The sequence below is a fragment of the Colius striatus genome, chromosome 8 (assembly GCF_028858725.1).
Source record: "Colius striatus isolate bColStr4 chromosome 8, bColStr4.1.hap1, whole genome shotgun sequence".
NCBI lineage: Eukaryota > Metazoa > Chordata > Aves > Coliiformes > Coliidae > Colius > Colius striatus.
The window spans coordinates 20,725,497-20,748,453 of NC_084766.1; positions in this window are offsets into that span (position 1 = coordinate 20,725,497).

Consider the following 22,957-nt stretch of genomic DNA (forward strand, 5'->3'; position numbering starts at 1 on the left):
GGACTGTGACCCTGGATTTCAGGCGAGCCGACTTTGGCCTCTTCAAAGATCTACTTGGACAGGTCTCATGGGATATGATTCTAGAAGACAGAAGTGCCCATGAGAGCTGGTCAGTCTTCAAGCATCACTTCCTTCAAGCCCAGGATCAGTGTGTCCCAATGTGCAAGAAAGGAGGAAAAGGAGGTAGGGGGCCTCCATGGATGAGCAAGGATCTGCTGGGACAACTCAGGCAGAAAGCAGCCATCTATGAGAGGTGGAAACAGGGGCTGGCTTCTTGGGAAGAGTATAGGAACATTGCCAGGGCATGCAGCGGTGCAGCTAGGAAGGCTAGAGCCCTTCTAGAATTAAATTTAGCCAGGGAAATTAAGGACAGTAATAAGGCATTTTTCAAGTATATCAGCAGCAGAAGGATGACGAGGGGGAATGTGGGCCCGCTGCTCAATGCTGAGGGTGCCCTGGTGTCTGAGGATGAAGAAAAGGCCGAAGTACTGAATGCCTTCTTTGCTTCAGCCTTTACGGCCCTCAGGAAGCCCAGTCCAGCAAGGATAACAGGATGGCCTGGACAGCAGAGGATGTGCCCTGGGTGGAAGAGGAAGAGGTTAAAGACTTGTTGGCCAAGCTTAAGGCTCATAAGTCAATGGGTCCTGATGAGATGCATCCTAGAGTGCTAAGGGAGATGGCTGATGTGATTACTAAGCCTCTCTCCATCATTTTTGAACAATCATGGAGGACAGGTGAGGTGCCTGAGGACTGGAGAAAGGCCAATGTCACACCAGTCTTCAAAAAGGGCAGGAAGGATGACCCAGGAAACTACAGGCAGGTCAGTCTCACCTCCATCCCTGGAAAAGTGATGGAACAGCTCATCCTGAATGTTATCACTGAACATATGAAGGAAAAGATGGTTATCAGGAGGAATCAACATGGCTTCACCAAGGGGAAATCCTGTTTGACCAACCTGATAGCCTGCTATGAGTGCATAACCCACTGGCTAGATGAGGGGAGAGCAGCGGATATCACCTACCTTCACTTCAGCAAGGCTTTTGACACTGTCTCCCATATCATCCTCATCAGAAAGGTCATATAGTCTGGATTGGATGAGTGGACAATGAGGTGGATCGAGAACTGGCTGAATGACAGAGCCCAGAGGGTGGTGATCAGTGGCACAGAGTCCAGTTAGAGGCCTGTGGCCAGTGGAGTTCCACAGGGATCAGTTCTGGGGCCAGTCTTGTTCAACATCTTCATCAACGACCTGGATGAGAAGACAGAGTGTACCCTCAGCAAGTTGGCTGATGACACCAAACTGGGAGGACTGGCTGATTCCCCAGAAGGCTGTGTTGCCATTCAGTGGGATCTTGACCAGCTTGAGAGTTGGGCAGAGAGGAACCTCATGAGGTTCAACAAGGACAAGTGCAGACTCCTGCACCTGGGAAGGAACAACCCCATGCACCAGTACAGGCTAGGGGTCGAACTCCTGTAGAGCAGCTCAACAGAGAGAGACCTGGGAGTCCTGGTTGATAATAAACTAACCATGAGCCAGCAATGTGCCCTTGTGGCCAAGAAGGCCAATGGCATCCTGGGATGCATCAAGAAGAGCATGGCCATCAGGTCAAGGGAGGTCTTCTCCCTCTCTACTCTTCCCTGGTGAGGCCTCATCTGGAGTCCTGTGTCCAGTTCTGGGTTCCTCAGCTCAAGACGGACAGAGAACTTCTGAAGAGTCCAGCACAGGGCCACCAAGGTGATCAGGGGAATGGAATATCTTTCATATGAGGAAAGGCTGTGGGACCTGGGGATGTTTAGTCTAGAGAAGAGAAGACTGAGGGGAGATCTTATTAACATTTATAAATATCTAAAGGGTGGGTGTCAGGAGGTTGGGACATACCTTTTTTCTATAGTATCTAGCAACAGGACAAGGGGTAATGGGATGAAGCTGGAACACAGAAAATTCCACTCAAATATAAGAAAAAACTATTTCACTGTTCAGGTGAGGGAGCCCTGGCACAGGCTGCCCAGGGGGGTTGTGGAGTCTCCTTCCTTGGAGTTCTTCAAGATCCACCTGGACATGTTCCTATGTGACCAGATCTAGGTGGACCTGCTTCTGCAGGGGAGTTAGACCAGATGACCTCTAAAGGTCCCTTCCAACCCCTACCATTCTATGATTCTATTATTTTTTCAGACTTTGCTCACTGTTTGCGTTAATGCAAAACCCTGCACTTCTCTTCCAGCAGGGCTTGACTTCCTGTATCCTGCCTCTATTGGCCTTCTGAGGACAGTCTTCACTCCAAGCATCTTACTATCAGCGGGTAACTGACATGTACACTTTATTTTTTATATAAACAGAAACATCCTCCACGTATCGCTATTCTCATGCATGAGAGAGTACAAATAACAGAATGAAGGTGTTTGACTTAAGAACAGGGAAAGTTAGAATAAACTTGTTCTCATGGGATGCCTTTTCTATCGAGAAGATCTGCAGCTATGCGTGTGCAGGTTCCTTAATACTTCCCTTTTCCAGCCAATTTGTCTTGTTTTTGGAAATATTCTTCATTAATATGGGATATTCATGTAATAAAAGCCTATAAAATATATTCATCTAACTAAAAGACTATATACACTGAGCTTTCTAACAGCAGTCAAATGACTTTGTTAACTTCGAAGCTGACCCTTTCAACATTAAATCACCTTCCCTTGAAAGAAGCAGTATTTGATATGTGAAGTGGGGTCTGGCATTTCCAACTTTTGGACAGTCGAGAGCCTCCATTCATGGCCCCTTAACACTGTTGCCATCAGCAAGGGGAAGTGCAAATGGGAAGGGCCTGAGTCCACCACAATCAGTTACAGATGGCCTGCTGGAAACCACATACAGGCTGTGGCCAGTGGTCCTGCAAAAGGAAGGAGTTTTTGCCTGGAAAAAGTAGGCATAGGATGACCTATAGCAAGGTAAGATAAGAAAAGAACAGAGGATACTTTTGACTTGTAATCTCTAGGGTTAGCTACCTATGTGCAATGCTTTATTTGACTCATCTTATTAATGGTCAAACTGCATATCAGTGGCCTAAGACTAGAAAGGCATTGAGAAAGTACTGTTCACCTCTCCAAGCTACCCTCCTGTCTCCCACAAGTAACATCTTTAATTAGAGTGGCTGACAATTTTGGACAATGTAAGGCAAGAAGGAAACTTAACAGTATACATGTCAGGATTAAAGCCTATGTAAATCAAGACTAAAGGCCCTTTGTAACTCATGATTCAGACCCATCCAGGTACTGAAGAACTACACAGATCTTGAGATCTCAGGTTTGTTGAGTTACCAGGAGCTCTCCAAGAAAAGCCCACATTACTGTGTACATAGGAGCTAAGACTTTTTTGGCTGCTTGCCTGAGATTTGAAAGTTCACTTTCACGCACTAAAACTGGTCACAGATCTCACCACAGCACTGTCCTCATAGTAAGGGTAATTCTAATTTCTCCTCAAAGAACCTGTTCAAACTATACAAATCTATTAAAAAAGAAATCAAGAATCTGTTAACACTAAAAAATAACACTAAAATAAAGGGGAAAATCAATCTTGATTACAGAACATACCTTTCAAAGTGTAGGGTAAGGAAGTAGAGAATATTTATGTTGCCAATGCAGCTGACTTCATACACTAGGCTAACCAAAGTGCTCCAATGCCAAAGCACAAACACAAACCATGCAGAGTTATGCTCACCACATGAAATTCTACTCATGAAATAGCCTTTTCTTCCTGTTGCATACAGAATACTCTACCTGCAAGGGCAGGCCAAAAGGATTTTTTTACACAAATTTACTACTGGGAAATTTTTGTTTGAAAAAACCCTCCTACAGCGTGTGCACTAAAAATCATAGCAGGAAATGTAACATAAAAGCAGCCCAGTCAGTAAGTACTCTAATCAGGGTAAAAACAAAAGAGAAAAAACAGCTTAAACGTAGTTTTATGTTCTATATCTGCCAAAGTTCCCACATAAGGTTTCATGGGTTTATGCTCATATTTTCCTTTAAAAGGTATTTTCTCCTTTCACTGTAAAAGAGGGTACACTGACATCAGAGGAAACCAACCAGACAGAGTACTTTCTCTATAGTCAAGATCACCCTAAAGTCAAACTGAAAAAAAAAATACACTGATATTTTTACTCTGTAATTTCTACCATTTAGCTCATAATAAAAATAGGTTACACAACATTTTGTGGTTCCTTATGGTTGCTAAGCTGATAAAGGTTTAATTCTCTACTCAGGAATTCACCAATCTCTATAGAAAATGGCTTTATTGGCAACCTGGTTTGTGTGGATTGTTTGGGTATCATTGTTAAACATATTTAAATATGCCTAAACATGTGCTTTTGGTTTTTTTATACTTTCATGTTAGTCTTTACCATTGTTAATTGCTTTTCATTTATATTTTTAATTTTATAGCTTTGTATTTCAGTGCATTGTTCTGCTGGGAACTGAACCGTCTCAAAAATCTGGTCCAATAAAAATTCAGCCTTTGTTACGTGCTTTGCACTTACTGGTACTACAGCCTCAAGACACTCTAGGTCTAATTCTGATCAGTAAAAAATTTCCAGCTGTGAACTTAGGTTCATATTCAGCAAGTTAAATGAAACCAGATCCCTCAGACAAAGGGAAGGTATCTGTCCCTCCCTGCTTACCAACCACTCAGAAATGGCAGGCAAGGGGAGTTGGCTGTGGGACTGCCTGAAGTGTTCTTATGCCATTGCCCTGATGAGCTCTGGTTTCCAGCATAGGAAAGGAGGAAATCTGCTGCCTTATTTTATTCCTCATGTCATCAACTTTCCTTGTATTATGATTGGACTAATCCACATGTTGTCCAAAGATGAGAGCCACCTCCTGTGGCTGCTGAATTCAGAGCCATGAGGAATTAATTGCCTGCCTGGCATCTGCATGCCAGATGAGAAGAAAAAGTAAGGTTTCATTTCACCTGTGAGTAGCTGTTTTTGGCTTTATCCCGCTACAACACACATGTGCTGCTAACTCATGAGGTGATCTGCCTATGACACATACTTTTACTGCCAGTCTTTCTCATGAGGCATAGAAAAGATTTTCTTGTATGGCATAATTTGCAAACTGCAATGCAAACATCCCAGCAGTACAGGCCTCTGGCTACACTTTCATCTGTCAGGACTCTAGAAACTTTTATTGCGACTGGCAAACAAACAAACATACATACAGATCCATCAAAAAACTGAAAAACCTTCCAGGGCTACAAATCTTACTTCTACGCTTTCACCAAACCAAATCTTCTTGAGATCTAACACTTACATTCGAAAACATTGAAAAGAAAGTTTGAATTTTTAATATAATCACAATAATTGTCTCTAAATGAAAACCAAGGATTGATATATTCCCTTCTGATGTATGTGGTGGAGATGATGCTGAGTTTACTAATACATGAGGTGCAGACAGTCTGCTTATTGTAAGAGAATTCCCTCAAAGTTTCCTTCAGAACAGACACAGTTTCCTGTAACGGTATGTTTGTCTGTGAGAAGCTATCATTTCAGCAGTATGTCTAAGAGAAGCTGAGCCCTGCAAGGGAGAGAGTGAGAAAGCCATTGCATCATTCACCATTGATTCATCTTAGCCTTGACTGATATCTGATTAACTACAAGTAACATTTTAACACTCTAATCACTTTCACTCTCATTACATTTATCCAGATCAAACATAGGGAAATAAAATCCTTAAAAAACCCACCTTCTTCAGACTTGCAAGTGGTACCTCAGTGGTACAAACAAACACCACATCTACTTTTTCAGAATTTTAAGAATATGCAAAAGTACATGTAATGTTATTTTTTTCATTACTGGGGACCAGATGCTCCTGTGTAGTTCAGAACTCCGTCTTACAGCTCCCACCGCTTTCTCCAAACTCGTCTCGCTTTCCATAATCTCTACTTATCTCTTCCCCCTGCTTGTCACTTGATCCTCAGTGAAAAAAAAAACACTTGTAACACTTGTCAGTTTCTATATTTGTACAAGTCAGTACTTTAACCACAGTCTATTTTGAGCAGATTTTGTATACCTTCCTTACATCCCTTGTTCCTTTTCCTTTATGTGCAAGGCACACCCTGATAGCCAGTTCCTATCTCCTACCTCTAAGTATTGTTATCTGGCCTCATAATTTAACCAGACAAGTTAGAAAGATAACAGGAGTTTGTTGACAAGCTGCAATCTAAGGTACATAAAACAGTATAATGGAAAAGGGAAATGAGTTAAAAGGCAAGCTCCTCATAAAACCCCCTAAGAATGTGCCATGCTGGAGTGCCAATGAGCTATAATAGAGACAATTCAATAAAGAGCTGTAACAAACTCATGTACAATCCACCTATTTACTTTTATCCAGACATGCTTAACTTTTAATCTAAATTGATCCCGTTTTTCCCCTGTGTGCTTTTCAGAGCTGACAACCACTTCCCCAAATAACTTCATGTAAACACTCCAACTCATCAGTCATACATTAGATGTCACAAAAAGTTGTTTGCTTATACACTACAAAGCGGCAGCTTCAGTAAAACTAACAAGTACATTAGTTAATGTATTTCTGATTTTGACAATAAAGAGAAGAAACACTAAGTAGCTCACCAAATGGCTGGTTTAGGCTCAAAAATAATTAAGTGGCTGTTGTGAAAGGAATAACAAAGTTCAGATGTCTGTTGCAAAGTGTTCCTGAAAAAAAGCAAAAAGAGTGTTACTGTAATTACATCCTCAATAAATTTTTTTAATTCTTATTTTTCTGTCTCCTCATTTGAAGCTATGCCTTTTGTCTACCCAAAACCAAGGGAAGAGACAGAGACTGACTTCAAGTCTTCAGGCTCAGCCCACAGCTAAATCACAGCAGTTTTTTCTGTCTAAGACACTTCCTAATCCAGCCAGCCAGCCAAAAATCCTATCCATGTCCTCATCATGTCAAGCATTGCGACATCATGTTCTTGGGAGTTATCAAACACAGTCTTTTCCTGCTTCAGTCCACCTAGACAGCAGCTGAAAAGATTAGCTCTCTTACTTGTCCTCTATCACATCCTTCCACTGTTAGCCCCTACATGAAATTGAAATTACTTGTCTTCCCTTTCAAGCCTTTCCCATTTCTGCCTGTCTATCTATCTACACACAAAGAACAGCTCCCAGTGTCAGCTCCCAGCCTAATCATCACCACTGTTCATCTCAGGAAGGCATCTCTTGTTGAAAACTCACACTTGTAAGGAGCTCCCATTAAACAAAAGCATTTTGCTGTTCTTTTCCAAGGACACAATGCCTTTTGCCATGGTAAAAGGTGACCAAAATTGCCCCCCTACCTCCTTACAACCACTTGGACCTTCTTGTTATCCCACACTTCATCCTCAGTGCATATACTATGTTGGAGGGGGTGTGAGAAGGGAAAGAAGGATGTTGTAGGTACATATGTTTATGCAGTTCCAGCCACAAGAGAGTTTTTCATCCAGAAGTTCAGTTCGTAGACACTGTGATAATAAACAATAAGAGCGTGCCTGGTAGAGACAGGCCTCTCCATCCAGACTGCAAGTGCAGAGTCTCTCTCCAACACAGTGCAGATTTCACATACAACTGTCATCTGCTCTCTCATTCCTTTGCAGAGGCCATTCTCGGTGTCTCCAGCCCTCAACCTCACTCCTACCCATCACACGGGAGCAATCTGAGCCATGGCAGAGTTCCCCAAGCAGTGAGGGACTCAGAGCAGCCCCCTGTGCCCCACCATGCCCCAGCTTCTGAAGGGCCCCGTCCTGGCTGAGTGGGTGTCAGGACTTCGACTGCTTGTGGTGAGAGAGGGAAGCATGCCAGCAGCCCCACAAAGTGATTCACAGCTTCCCAAGAAGTACTTTCCTATTGAGATGACTATGCACCCTGCCTTATACATGCTCTGCTGACAGGCTGCAAACAAGTTCAAAGGGTCAGCAGTCCTGCAGCAGACACCGGGGAAAGGCAACTGGCTGAGTCAGCTTCAGCTACAAAACAAAAAAGAGGGAAAGGAGGAAAAATGGTGTCACTGTACCATATCACAATGGCAGCAGGGAGAAGAGGGTCAGAACTCCTACAGGGGAGCGCAAACCAGTTAGCTTTGTAACTTTGTAAACAATGCTGTCAAGGTTAAAAAAAGAAAGTTAATCTACCTGCTAGCAGAAATTAATGTAGAAATCTCTGCACTTGTGAGGGCATCCTACTGGGATTCATTGCTTCTCTTCCAACTGTGAAGGCTGAGCACTGGTAAAGGTAAGAAATACTGAGGGGGCAGCAGGGAACTGGAGAAAACAGGAGGGAACTGGGATTGGAGAAGACACCCATGTCTGTCAGGGAGGGCAATGCCTGGCACAGGCCAGCACTAAGCTAGATATATCAGGCCCATTCAGAAACAGAGGAAATCACAGAATTATGGAGACTAGCAGGAGCTTCTGGAGAGCACCTAGTCCAGCCTCCTGTTGACAACAAGGCTTGTCTCAAACAGCACCTATTGACCTTGGAAAACTCGTGTGTCTGTGTGGACCTCAGAGAGCTCATGGGTTTCATAGCCTGAGCTGAAGTTAAATGTTTGTAGTAATAGAAGGTGGTTTAAACTAGGCTGAACACACCGTGTGTGTCCATAGTGCCTTTACCAAAGTGACTCCACACTTCTACTTTCTCTGCATCTTCAGACAGATGCAGTTCACTATCTGCAAGAAAGCAAGCAGCCTCTTCATCTGTGTAAGAATAAAGGGACAATGAGTCAGGAGCCATTTACACAATGAAGACATTGTGTCACAGACTTCTTCATTATCTAGGCTGCTTGTGAAGGAACTGGGGGTGGGGAGGACATCAAAACCCTCAGTATGGGAGGCATGTGAGTTGATATTCAAGTACAAACAACTTTTCTCTATTAGACTTCCTGCACTGCAGAGTTCATTACATAGGTCAGAATTTGAATATGCTCTGGCATAGATTTTCAGAAGCCCATAAAAAAAGACAGTTGCCCCAATGCAGTTCTAGAGATGTGTACTCATTCACTTAGGATTTGCTGTTCTATCTGTTGAAAACTATTTTTTTTAAAATCAGTGTATATAGACAATGGGTTGAGAGTTGGATTCTGAGTGAGGATGAAAAGTAACTGATTAGGGAGTGGGAGCAGCAGGATATTTTTCCCCAGAAAAGCTTGGGGATTTAGATTCTCTGTCACTGAGTGAATATCAGGAATGTTATAAGAAGAATGATCTGACAAGGTCACTTCAGCTCCTGGTCCAGCTGTTATGTTTGTTCCTAGCCAATGTCAACTGATGTTTGGACAATGAGTCATCTCATAATTATTGTTGATAATTTTCTTTGTCAATAGTTCTAAGCTTACCTGGAAAGCAGAGGGACTGTTATGGGAACACTCTGCTGATTCTTTTAGGAAGTTACCTGGCAGACCTAGGCCTCATGCTAGGTACCATCAAAGATCTGCTGTTGTCTTACAGTGATTTATATAACAATACACTAATGAGGAGCCATAGCAAGTTGTTTTTCTTATAATATTAAGAATTAAAAGTATCAGAGGTTTTCTCTAAGACGTGCTAAGTTGGAGTGTTATGGTGGTAAGGAACTTACATTTTTTCGCAGAGAGGACAAGTGAGGTGATGGTGCTGATCTATTTTCTTTGTCAATTTTTTAGTATCCCCTTTTAAGTTTTTAACATGCAAGAGGAATGTTCCTAATTAAACTGAGTTGTTAGGGAGCACATCCAATCTGTAAGTGAGAAAATGCTTCTCTGAGCACTCAAAAACTATTTACTATTACAGTTTAATGTTCCTTCTTGTAGGTATCCATGTTATAATAGCATTATTTTTGGCAATTAAGCAATAAGCAATTGTAACCGCCACAAGCTTCCTCCCCACTGAGCAGCTCACCTTAAGCCATTTTACTCCTCCTCCATAAATCATCCTACAGCCCTGCTATTCCAAGTCTACATTCCTTCTGCACCATGTTCAGATCCTATTCATGATTTCCTTTTGCTCCACGTTCCTCAAGGCTCAGAAGGTTTCCCAGTTAAAATAATCTGTCAGGATTTTGTCTCCCTCTTCTCTAAGGAATAACAGTAGCATCTAAAGCTACTAAATCTTCCTTCACAAAGCTTGCTGCCTTTTTTGATTGTTTGTTTTTTGTAGGATTGTTTTGTTTGTAAAGAAAATAAAATACAATGATTCTAGGACACACTATCTTCCTTCAGTCTCATATTCAAAATGTCTTTAAAAGCTGTAGAGCATTGTTAGGAATCTCAGCTCTGATTCTGACCACATGCTTTGCAGAAAGCTGTGTCCCAGACTGCTGAGCTCTATGAGACTTTTAAATTCTGTGAAATACAGGCCACCATCCTCTTCAGCCCATTTCAAAAAAGTTGAGGCTCTATGGCTCTTTAATCCAGCTTTGTCCAGTGTGTTACTGGGAGATTCTTTGCTCAGTCTTGCCCTCATTCATGAGATCCAGTTAGAGATTACAGTAGCCTTCAGAAAAGAACAGAGTTCAACAAAAGAGCTTGGTAGTCCAAGCTCATACAACTTTAGTGATCTCTTCAGTAAACAACTGATAGTTAGATTCAATTCTGAATTACATGTGATATTTTCTATGGGATCTACCACCTATGTTTATGATTCCTGTCAAGTTACAAGACATGTAATCAGAAAACATTTAGCAAGTAGGAATGAAATTTCTTTGTATGTGGCAAAATAATTCTTGGGTATAAAAACCCACAGCAATTAGGGTAAAAAACCTTCAGAGTGTATGTAAAATAAACAAACAGATGATTCAGCTGCAAAATGCAGAATGACAAGTCGCTTTTAGGAGTGGTGTGATGTAGATTTTTTTGCTCTTGTCATTAGAAAACAGAGTCAGTATTTACAGGCTTTGCATATAGATCATCTCCAAACCCAAAATAAATCTCAAGCAAAACGAGAGACCAGTGGTAGGAATGTCATTATTTTCAGCATCTGGTTTATGTACATTCAATATACAAACCGTGCTCAGGACCTTCAAAAGAAACTGCATTTTGCATTCCCTCCTGATGTAAAATTGTCCATCCAAATAAATTAAAGGGTTAAAATATCTAATAAACCATAACACACTGTGTCAGTGCCCCATCTAGGAAGAGTTTTTCATTAACGAGGTTATTAGATGAAATACACACAATAATATGTGGAAAAAAGACGTATGTATTCTTAGTTTCTGTACAATACCAAAAAGATAAGCCAAAGTAAAGCAATATAAAGAAAGGAAAATGGACTATCTTTTGATGTCAGAGTTGAAATATGAGAATTTATCCTCCAGAGATAATGTCATGCATCAAGTTGTCACATAGCAGCCAAGTGATTTTCTTCAGAAAAAAACTAATCCTTTATCTGCTGAAAGGATGCATATTTATAGTATTAAAAACAATTAGGAAATGGATCTTATTTTTTGATGAGGCTAAAATATTTTTTTAAAGTAACTCATCTATAGGATTCGTTTTCATTTTTCAGAAATGCTCCCCATGTGAGCTAATAATTTTGGATTCATACAAAACTTTAAAATACCAAAAACAGATAATGTAACTTTTCTTCCAAAAATGGAAAGAAAAGTACCCCACTTGATTCCAAGTAACTGTGTTTCCAAATGAAGCAATTAAGGTCACAGAAAGCTCCAGTTTTTCTGTGATGAGTGTGGCTGTTTCTAGACAGCTCTGCACATCTGAGTCCCCTCATGTGTGTTACCCAGAGGGGGAGACCAAGTTTCTGTCCCCATGAAGGCAGGTGGAGACACCAGAGCACCATACTCTGTTCCAGCCTTGAACCAGTCTCTCATATGCTCTTCTGCTGTTATCACCATGAGCTGTGGCTGCACCACGCTGTGAGTTCTGGAAGGATGCAGGAGCTTGAGATTAGAAACAGGAGACGTTAAGGAGGAATTTGAGGGCAGAGGGGTTAAGAGTGTGCAAATGGTCATTAGGAGCAATGTGGTGATGGTATGGGGAAACAATATGGGATGGGATAAGATGAAAACAAGAATGGAATCTGGGTAGATCTGCTTTATCAGGGGGGTTGGACTAGATGATCTCTAGTGGTCACCTCCAACCCCTACCACTCTTTGACTTTGATTAAAAAAACCCAAACCCTAAAAGGCATTTTTAGCAAGTACTAGGGAAGTGAAACACAAGAGCTTTGCATCCCAATGAGTTCATGTTTTCTCTTAAGAAAAAGTTCTGCATAAATGGAATTTATCTAGATTATTACATTACTTGGATGGAATTTATCTGATTCTAATTTCTTGCAGAATATTTGCATGTCATTAAGCTGATTGGTCAGCTTTATTCTCTTAGTCTTCAACTCACTTGACTAGGAAATGAGTAGGAAGACAGGCTCTGTTTCTGCAGCCGTTAAAAAAGAGGTCATACTGGATGCTAGGCATATTTTTTGCAGTTTCACTATCTAGACAGAAAGCAGATCTATCACTAGAAGTTGACCAGTTGTGAGTTTCTTCTGAATCTTTATCCAGACCGGTTAGTTTTCCTACACAATCCTTTAAAAATCATACTCTTCATTACAATTCTGAACCATAGCATCATCAGCAACATAGAACCCTCTTCAAAGCCAAATCCACCCTTTCCATTCCACCTGTGGCCAGATTGCATCTTCTAAAGTAAAATACATATAGGCAATATTAGTCATAGATCTATACAAAATGTATCCAACCAATATTTGGCATCTCATTACTTCCTAAGGGATCAGTAATGTACAATTTTCTTTGAACAATAAGGTGCATAGAAGTAAGACTCCCAAGATCCTGACAGATGAAAGACTTTAACACATATTATCATCATATTGTGATTTGATGCACATTATCATCATCATACACACATTGTCATTGTGTGACCAGCAGAGTTCTGAACTATCACCACTTCTGACTTTGCTGGTCTCTTGATTTTCATTCCTTTAAAAGGAAGTCAGGTAATAAAATTGACCAAAAACAAGCTGTTGGAGGCAAAACCAGAGTGCAGAGTGATATGGCATCACAAAAGAGAAGGTGAGGGGAAAAAATCACCCAAGAGAAAGTGATGATGAACGGCAACTGTAAATACAAAAATATCAATATTCAACAGAGAGTAACTGTGCAAATACAGCTAACCTTAGCCAGTGCTTAGACTAGTAATTTTCAAAGGCTTTCTTCCACTACCTTCTTAACAGTGGATTTTAGATGGACACGGAACTCCCCCTTTACCACAAGGTAAAATTCCACTCTCTCTGTCCTTAAAGACTGTTATTCCCCTTTTGTATTACCAAAGCTGAGAAAACCCCAGAAAACATTTCAGAACCTTGTCTTTCGGAGTAAGCTCCCCTTCCAGACTCAGATGTTAGTTTCAGCTCATAGGAAACATTGCTGAAGTCCTTATCAGCACTTCCTTTTTTTTTAAGAGGAGAGATTTAGTCTTCATCTTGCTGCAAACCTAGTTGCAAGTTTCTACCTGGGTGAAGGGATTAAGGCCCACTCAGATTTGTCTTTTTTTCATTCTTTCTATTCCAGATGCAAAACAACTTGCATCAGTCGCAATGACACAACTTGAATCAAAGCAATGCCTGCAGGCAAGGGGGAATGCATTTGCAGTATTGCTTAAGCAAACAAGCACAGCTTGTTTCAACTGATCTCCAAAAGAGGAAATGTTTCTCAAACTGGTAATATGATGTTTTAGTAGCTGTCACTTGCTCAAGCAGACAGCAAAATGTTAAAGAAAAACTAAATTAAGGGAAAAAAGAAAAAAAGCTGGAGTGTTTTAATTTTCAGATATGCTCCAGGAATTGTTCTCTCTCTGATGGGTGTAGGTACTAAACCATGTAGGAGTAGAAGGGGAGCGTGGGGAAACAGTTGGAACTACACTGTGCATGAAGGGTTTCTGGAGGTGGGGATGCTGAACTGGAGGGACAGCTGAACTGGATGAGGCTAGGGCAGAACTTGCTAGGCTGTGGGATTCACAGATATTTGAAAGATTAAGTGGGGAAGAAGGTGGTCAGCATGGATTGCTACAGCTGAAGGGACTGCAGGCCAGAGTATATCATTTGAGACAGATCAATCTGTCTGTCTGGATTTATGGGATAGTAGCATATAAGAAGAAAAATACAGATGAACTGAAACTTCATATAGCTTCCTGACTGTTCTACTCAGTCTTAGAGATCTTCCAGCTTCAGAGACAAATAAAAGCAGTTTGCAATTCTAGGAAAATTCTTCATAGTGATATCTCCACTTAATGTGGAATGCTTTTCTTCCTAGAAAAGGCTATTGCATTTGATGATTAACATCTCTGGTCTCAGTATTTATAACGGTTTACATTACTACTGTGCAAACTTGGGTCTTAAACTCATCTGAACTAGATAAATTAAAAGAGAAGTGATTAACTTAGGGGGAAAAAATACAATAATGATTTTTGTTAGACAGTGATGATTAAAAATACTGAAAATTACATATTCATGCAAGATTTCTGTGCCTTCACTTAGAACTACTGCTATTCTATAGCAAAACTTCATTGGCTAGAATTATTGGTCTTAAAGTAATGTGGGCTCTGAATTCCACAGAAATCCTTCCTACATGAGCTTCCATGGGCTTTGAAACTCAGTTTTAGGACAAAGAATGTGTAGCAAACTTTGAAGTTACCTTTCTCTGTGAATTTGAGGTAAACTGCAACTTTCCTGGTGTTTTTAGACACTCAAACTACCACTGATCTTTATGGCCATGTTTCTATCTTGTGTCACCTTTGGTGTGGTTTCAGAAGTTGAGTATCCCTAGGCATAATGTTTGTCTTCTCTGGGGTTTCCCCCACTCTTTTTTTTATTCTTTTTTTTTCATCTCTTTTCTTTAATTGGCCTCATATTTTTTATTAAGTCTCACTGGTTAAGCTCCTTTTAGGCACCATATTCTTACTGTGAACACATCAGAATTTTTGAAAACCAACAGTAAATACATGAAATCATTCAAAGACACTGTTTATAACACATTACACTACTTGAGTTAGCTAATTCTAATAGGTTAGCATGCAGTACAGTTTTACTGACTAACAGTCCTCTTGTTTCAACAAAAGCTACAGATAAGAAGATTCCTGTCATAAAAGACTCCTAGTACTCTAACACATCAACCAGACTTCCAGAAATAAGTACAAATAGGTGTTTAGTATTTACAGAATATGTCATACAAGCTACCTCCTAGAATTTACTCCATGCTTCCCACCACTTGCTTTTCCACGTGGTTACTCTGCCACCATTCCCTCTCCTATAGCACTGACCAGCATCTCTCTCAAGAGTCAGGAGAGGGTTACAGCCCTAGAGTTCACCTTGAAATGTGATACTGCTGAGTTCATTATCAGGTCTTTTCTGCAGAACTGTTCAGTTTGGATCATGAGTTGGTTCACTGATTCTGTCACATTTATCTGTACCCTTTTCAAAAGAAAAGAAAAAAAAAGGGAGGGAGGTGTAATTTAACTCAAAGAAACTGCCTGCGAGTTGTAAACCCTCGTTTTCTGTGAGTTATTGTCTTCCTGAGTTACACACTAGAACCACAAAAACCACAGAACCTCTGCCAGGTCCTCCCTGACATAGCAGTACCTCCAGCTACCTTCAGGTTTTTTTTACTGTCTCATAAAATCTTCTCCTATGGCTTCAAAAGTTACATCCTCCACACACTTCAACGTCATGCTTGTACCTCATTTGGTTAAAGAACAGAGAGCACCGGCTTGCAATTAATCTGGAGCTGCAGGTTTGCACAGCGACCATCACATTGTTTTCACACAGAGCCAGGCAGGGTTGGTTCCTCCATGCCTCTTGGTAAATAAGCAAATAGAATAGTGTAAATATCTCTTGCCTCTGCCCAGCTAGTGATTTTCATAAAATGTGAGGTTGCTTGGTGTTTTTGAGAACTCTCCTACTCTGTCCAATTCTGCTGAGTAGTGTAGCAAGTTCACAAATTACTGGAAGATCCTGACAGATGCTGCAGTTGCTTAACATTGTTTCCTTCTGAAACTGAGTAACACTATTATCACCACACAAGTTTCAGCTGTCTTGTTCTCTGTCAGCATGTCATGGGGGAAAATCTTTAGGTTGCTCCTGAGATTGACCATGTGTGCCCATATCTCCCCATCAGTACTTCCTCATAGTCCTTTGCAGAAAAGTTGGCCTCTATCAAACCACCAGCCACAACTCTGGTGTGTTGGCATCTCCAGCCTTCTTACACCATATATTAAATGCCACAGTTTTTTAATATATATATATAAATATCTAAACAAAACAAGGAATTGGGCTTTATTTGTATGAATATATATTAAAATCTCATATATATATATTTAAACATATCTATATTAAAACATAGATATATATATATTTAAACATATCTATATTAAAACATAGATATACATGTACTATCATGAGCTACCTCACATATTGCTAAATGATCGACAGAAGTCCCACACATCCATTTCTCATAATCTCATCCTGGAATTCCAACCCAAGCAGAACAAAAATGCAGTTCTTCCCTGGAAGCCATTGAAGGCAAAGGTAGTTTGACTAAACACTAGTTACCTTTATGTGACTTAAGTCCAAACCTTGCTTTGGACCCTATGTTAAGTTTTTTCTATGCTGGTGTCATGGATTTTTACATTAAAACGCACAAATAGTGTAAACACATAGTTGCAACAGCATAATTATTAGAAAACCCTTACACAACACTGGATTTCACACACTGATTTTAAACAATCAAAGTTCATCATAAATCACCATTAGTTGTTTTGTTTGAGTAATAAGAATTGTTTTGTAGATAACACCTGAAAAGCTGATGAATGTGTATCTGAAAGGACCAATTTTTGATTAAATTCTTCTAACAAAGAGCTGAATACAGCTTTCACAAAATACATGCTGTACATTTCTTTACTCTTACTTCACAACTTCACTGTAGCCACCAGGAAGGTGTAGGTACCAAGAAAGCTGTTTGGCATAACAGGGTAAAACACAGAATTGAACTTTTCTGATTAAATGTTTAGGAGGGAAAGAGTAAATATTTACTTTCCACTGCCATTATCCTATTTTTCAAGTTAAAAGCCTCCTAAGGTTATACATTTACTTTTTAGTTCTTAAGTTCAGACCTAGTGGGGAAAATAGACATTCTTCATCTGCTGTAACCTGGTGTATATTGATGGATTTTATAGTTCATTTTGTTTTTCTTTGACTGTAATAATTAGAAGCATAAGCTATTAATCTCAGAGGACTGTCTGGCAGCAAGAAGCAGGTGCTGAATGCAGAAGGTCCACATTGTGCCTCTAGCCTCCTGGGAGATTTTTCCTGTCTGTAGACCTCCTAGCACCTAGATTTTGGCTAGAATTTCAAAATTGTATTATAAATAATAGTATTTGAGACAGTGCTACCTGCAAATTAATAGACTTTATCAGGATTCTTAGCTTCTAGAAACAATGCTGATTCTAGTACAAGAGCACTAATTTATCACATTACCCTACGATTAAGGGAAGCAGTAAGCTGAAGCTCAATAGACAAAGAAATAAAACAGAATATCATCTTGTTACACTGATATGGCTGAATGCATGTTCCTTTCCACATATATTCCAATTTTTTATTTGTCCATAGCTTTCAGAGAAAAACAGTGCTTTTCTGCTAGCTGTGCCAAATGCAGAGAAGAAAGAAATTCCTTCTTCTAAAAAGTGGTTCAATTACTCAAGATGCAAATCTGAGTCATAAAAACAAAGACAAAATGCATGTAGCATATGGGCTAAACTATGCAATATCCAGAAAGAAAAGGATGTAGAAGAGCAGGCTCAGGGTCTAAGATCAATGGGATTGGGGGATAGGGGTTGGATTATGAACACAGTATTTTGATTTGCTAGAAAGCAGATAAAACAGTATACTATCAATCACAGTACCTGCAAAAGAGTGTTGCTACATAGACTAATTGTCCACCAGTCAGTTGCAAGCCAGGGATTTTTCTTCAGCTTTCTGGCTTAAGAAATAAGCATACTATGTAATATGAAATGGAGATGTCATAAAATGACAAAGCAATTCCCTGCAGACAACTTGCAAGAAGCATCAGTCAGCACTAAATCCAAGATGAGCCATGGCTGTGAAAGCAGAGGAAAGACACCAGCTGGAAAAAGTCAACCCCACAGAATGAGTAATTAAATATTATTTTCCTCATCACATCAGCAGCAGAGCTACCAAGCCATTACTAAGTTTCTACACAATTTGGGTTGGGTCTGATCATGCTGTAATTGTCCTTGGCGAGAAACGGACACCCTCAAATGCTGCACCCTTCAACTCTACGACAGCGTGTCCCTGCTGACCCAGCAGGCACACACCCACCAGAGCCCCATGCCCTCACACACCATCAGTGCTCACCAGAGGAACTGATACTTGCTCTACAGAAGAAAACACACATAGGAACATTGAAGCTACCTCATCACCCACAAATACATGACCTAGCAGAGCAGTCCATTGTGAATTAAGGTCAATTCAGCAAGCTCAGTCAGACAAATCATGACCTCCCTGTTTTAGGATTTAGGTTCTTTCCTGCTATGAGCTCAAATGGGCTCTAGAGTGGAAGGTGGGAAGGTAACAGGAGGCTCTCACAGGGGGAACAACCTGGAGAGAAAACACTTGAAATGCAAGCCAGACTGCATGTAGGAGAGGAAAATGAGAGAAGCAAAAGTTTGATTGCTCAGATATAGTTTTTCAAGACAGATTGTGCCTCTGTTGGCAGCAGGATACATGCATGCAATGTATTATAAGTTTTCAGCTGGTGCAGGCACAAGTGAGTGAACATCTGACTGCCAAAGCAAACAAGCAGTGCAAATCTGGCAAAGTAGCTGGCAGTACTCAACCAGGTTTCTTAGGGGAGGACAAGAGGCTGTCAGCAGCTGCTCACAGGAAGCATTTTGGGGTTACCAGGAAAAGAGGATACTGGTGGAGATGATTATTTGAATAAAAAAAATTAAAAAGAGAGGGCAACGGGTAGGTGATTGGTCTTTCTGGAACTCAACTGACCAGGCCACCTCTGAACTTGCAGATTTTGTAAGCTATAAGCATCAGAGGAACATGCTTACGCACTATCAAACCATTTCAGACCCTAGCATCCATCAGCTATTAAGATTAGCTTCCAAAATTTTGTAAATTGGTCACTTAATGGGGCTTTGTAATTATCCAAGCATGTAGTTTCTTAGGGGTATCATCCTGGACAGCTTCTGTGAATGTCTGAAGAGGTATGTGAACAGACTTATATCAATACAATTCCTAGCAATGCTTTTTCATGTCCCTTTGATAAAGAGGGTACACTGTACTCACCTTACAGATTGTCTATAGCTCATCCTAGAGCTTGGGCTACTTAATCCTTTGAATGTTTGGCTGCCTAGTTCTGAGATCAAATAAAAGTACCTACCATCTGAACTCTTCCTGGAAGTATAGGTAACACATCCTTCCACATCCGTCCAATTGAGGGATTTCTTTCAATAGACTGAAACCAAGGTAGTCATGTTTCTGTCTGCTTAACCTACTAACCATCCAGCTTGGTTTGTTAGCTTTTTGGTTTTGCCACGAGTAAAATCTGCCATCTTGAAACTGAGCATGGAAGAGTCACTTCAGTTCCTGTGTCTATGGATTTACTTTAACTTAATCTTATATGTGATGACACAAAAGTGTGTTTGCATTTATGATGACCAAAGGCAGAGTTCCTTCTTGTAGGTTACTGCTGTGGGAATTTCCAGGAAGAGCTAGATAACAGAAAGGAAAAGCTGTGTGCAGATGGAGAGACTGTACTTCTTCAGCAGTAAAAGCCTGAGGGCTGAAAGCATCTTTGCTACAATGGGAAGGATATATCAGAGCAGCACTCCATCAGTACCTGATGGGTAGTGTTTGCTGCACTGAGGGACCATGAAGGAAGTGCCTGCAGACACATCAGGCTTCTTTCCCTTTCTCTTTTCTCTCGTCCTCCTGTCCACACCTACAACCATGATTATGGCAATCACTAGGGGGATATTGGGCAGTTTGGGGGCAAGGTCATTTTTTAAGCTTTTAAAATCTTCTTTTTGAAAATAATAAAGTCTGAAAAGAAAGATTAAAAAATCCTCTGCATCATTTTCCACAGCTAAAGGTCTCTCTGCATTAGCTCTGTTCCCTTTAAAGTCTGGAATGCTTGTGTTGGTTGGTTTTGAGGTGGGGTGGAATTTTTTTCTGTGTCCTAAGCAACCTCAAATTTTCATAAATTAGAAACACATTTGAGTTTTGGAAAACAATTGTTTGCGGTTGTTTTTATGAGAAAAATATACTGCAAACACAACTCCAGACCATCTTGCAAAGACCTTTCAGGTTGGATTTTACTACACAATGTAGGACCAGCCTAAATATTTGTCATATGAGCTGAACACTCAAAGCTGTGGTCATAGATGCAGTTTACATGTATTTGCAATAGGAGCCTTCCCTGATTAGTCTCTCAACCAAGGAAATCTGGGAATAAATCCACAGGGGTTTTATATTTTGAAAGAGTCCAAGATGACAGATTTTTTTCAGATCCAGAATCATAACTGGTTCAAAAAAGGTTACACAGATGTCGTCAGATAACAGTGGAAGTAACTGATGAATCCACTAAGATAAAGTCTCATCAAAGAGAGAGACTCCTTCCAATAACATTGAGGGGCAACAGATGACAATTAATTTTTTTGTCATTACAAATAATTTCAAAACTAATTTAGAGATAGCATAGTCTGATAGCCCAAAGAGATGCTAGCTTTTCATTTAATCCAGGTAACACACTGGACTGAGTCACTAAATCCATGGATAATATAGATTATTTTTCAAATTGTTAAAAATCACAGCTGTAGAATGTAGAATGTGTTGATTTTCCTCTGTAAAGTACTCACAGATGATGAACGAGAATAAAGACAAAGTCATTTCCAAGTGAATATTGACTCAGCATGGCTTTAAACTTCATCTGCTATCCCCAAAGCACCTGAGAAGCATACTTTCTGGCAGCACTGAGAATGCAACAACTAAGCAAAACCACGTCCCTTTGTAGTATTGTTTACTGCTACCTCAAAATTGGTTAACTGGGTGTCACTGGAAAAACTCAACCTAAATTTCAAGAGTGATATAGTGCTAAATTGTCAGTGAGAATTTGAGAACTCCTGCAATTTGCAAGATCAGACAAAGAGTTCAATATCTAACCACGTACCAAAGAGCTAAGATACAGTTGCAAAGACAAATGCATAAAATCTTACCTCTTTAATCTTAATTAAATTATGATTTACAAAGATACAAAGTGGACAATAGCAGCATCAAAAATCTCAGTTTTGTATTTTCAAGGGTCTGTGCAAATATCCTCTATTTACTTACAAATGACAACAGATCAGCTTTCAGCAGATTAGACGGGAAGCCTGTGTGACACATCATGTCCATTACATTGAGGAAGGAAGCTGGGAGAATTTGGGGACAGAAGAGAGAAAGTTAGTTTCAGTTTTACGACACAAAACCTTACAATAGAGTATCGTGATGTTACATTTGTCTGGTAGACTTCTGGTAAAGACCATTGGGAAATGTAAATATAGGAAGCAACATCTGTAAAATCCTAGTTTGAAATCTCAGTACCACCAATACACAGAACTCACTATGTTCTCACGCTCAGTGGTATGATATATGCTGAACTTTCAATAAAAACAGGAAAAAAACCCCAACTTTTACTTGCTTTATCTTTAGTATATGTTTTCGTATGTATGTTGCTTTTCACTGAGTTGCAAAGGCCTGAAGTTACATGGTTTGTCTGGGTCTTCTGCTCATGAATTTTTCTCATACATATACCTAAAGTTATATTAGAATGCACTGACACAGAAAGTGCTTCAGAATACACACAATACATAAATGGCTTCAGTCCCTCATGGTTTAGAGCCCAAGCTACCTTCAAAGCATTTGAGAAATAGAAGTAAGGTGTGCCAGGATGATGCCATGATGACGAGGTACAGATATTTATAGCATGGAATTTAAAGAAGCCATTCCAGACACGTACCAGTCAAATTTTCATTTGACAATCTTTTTTTTTTTTAGCATTCCAAATTCATTGATAACGATCCCTTAAACTGAGATTCCAGGACTGATTGGAAAGACTTGCAGTACAGATAAAACCCAGAGGAAATTCCCTGTTAGAGGAAATGCATTCTTGGTGTGTGTCTGGAGTCATGCAAACTTTGAGGATGTGAGGGAGGGAGTAGGCAGGATCGTCAGGCAGTACCTTGCCTTCTCCCATTGTCACTTGGATCATCCTTCCTGCTGTTACCTTGTGCCACCAGAAATGCCATATCAGACTGTCTATCTCACTTGACAAGAGTAAGAGTATTTTTGCCTGAAGCTCACCAGGTCTCTTTCTCCACTCTTAAGTGTCATGCTTAAGAAATAAACCTCATGAAGTTCAGCTGCAACCTTCTTGTGGGATTTGCTCACAGGCTTTCTATAGCAATATATTAAAATACCAGTTAGTCTTAACCTTGCTTATTTAAAGAGTCAATAGCACATGAAACAGACCATTACAGCGTACAGTTACAATATGTAGTTATAGTCTAACTCATTGAAACCACACAGCTCCCCCATCACATGCTCAGTGTTTGCCAAGTTGAATGAAGTGGGATTCCTAGAACAGAGAGGGTAACTTTGGGACACCTCAAAACGGCTAAAGAGCTCAAAGAAATCAGAGATTGTGTTTTGCCTCCTGCATTTGGCAGAAAAATAGAATACTTCCTTCTCTTCACAGCACATCCCAAAATAATCTAAGATTATAATAATCAGAAAGGCAGGGAGTTCTTTCAGCTGAATAGATGCATGGCAAAAAAATCCAGGTTTGTACTCTTTTAAGCCTCGGTTTTTGCTCAGGATGCGTCATGTTCTTACCACTGAAGAGCTGTTCTTCTGTCTTATCCAGAG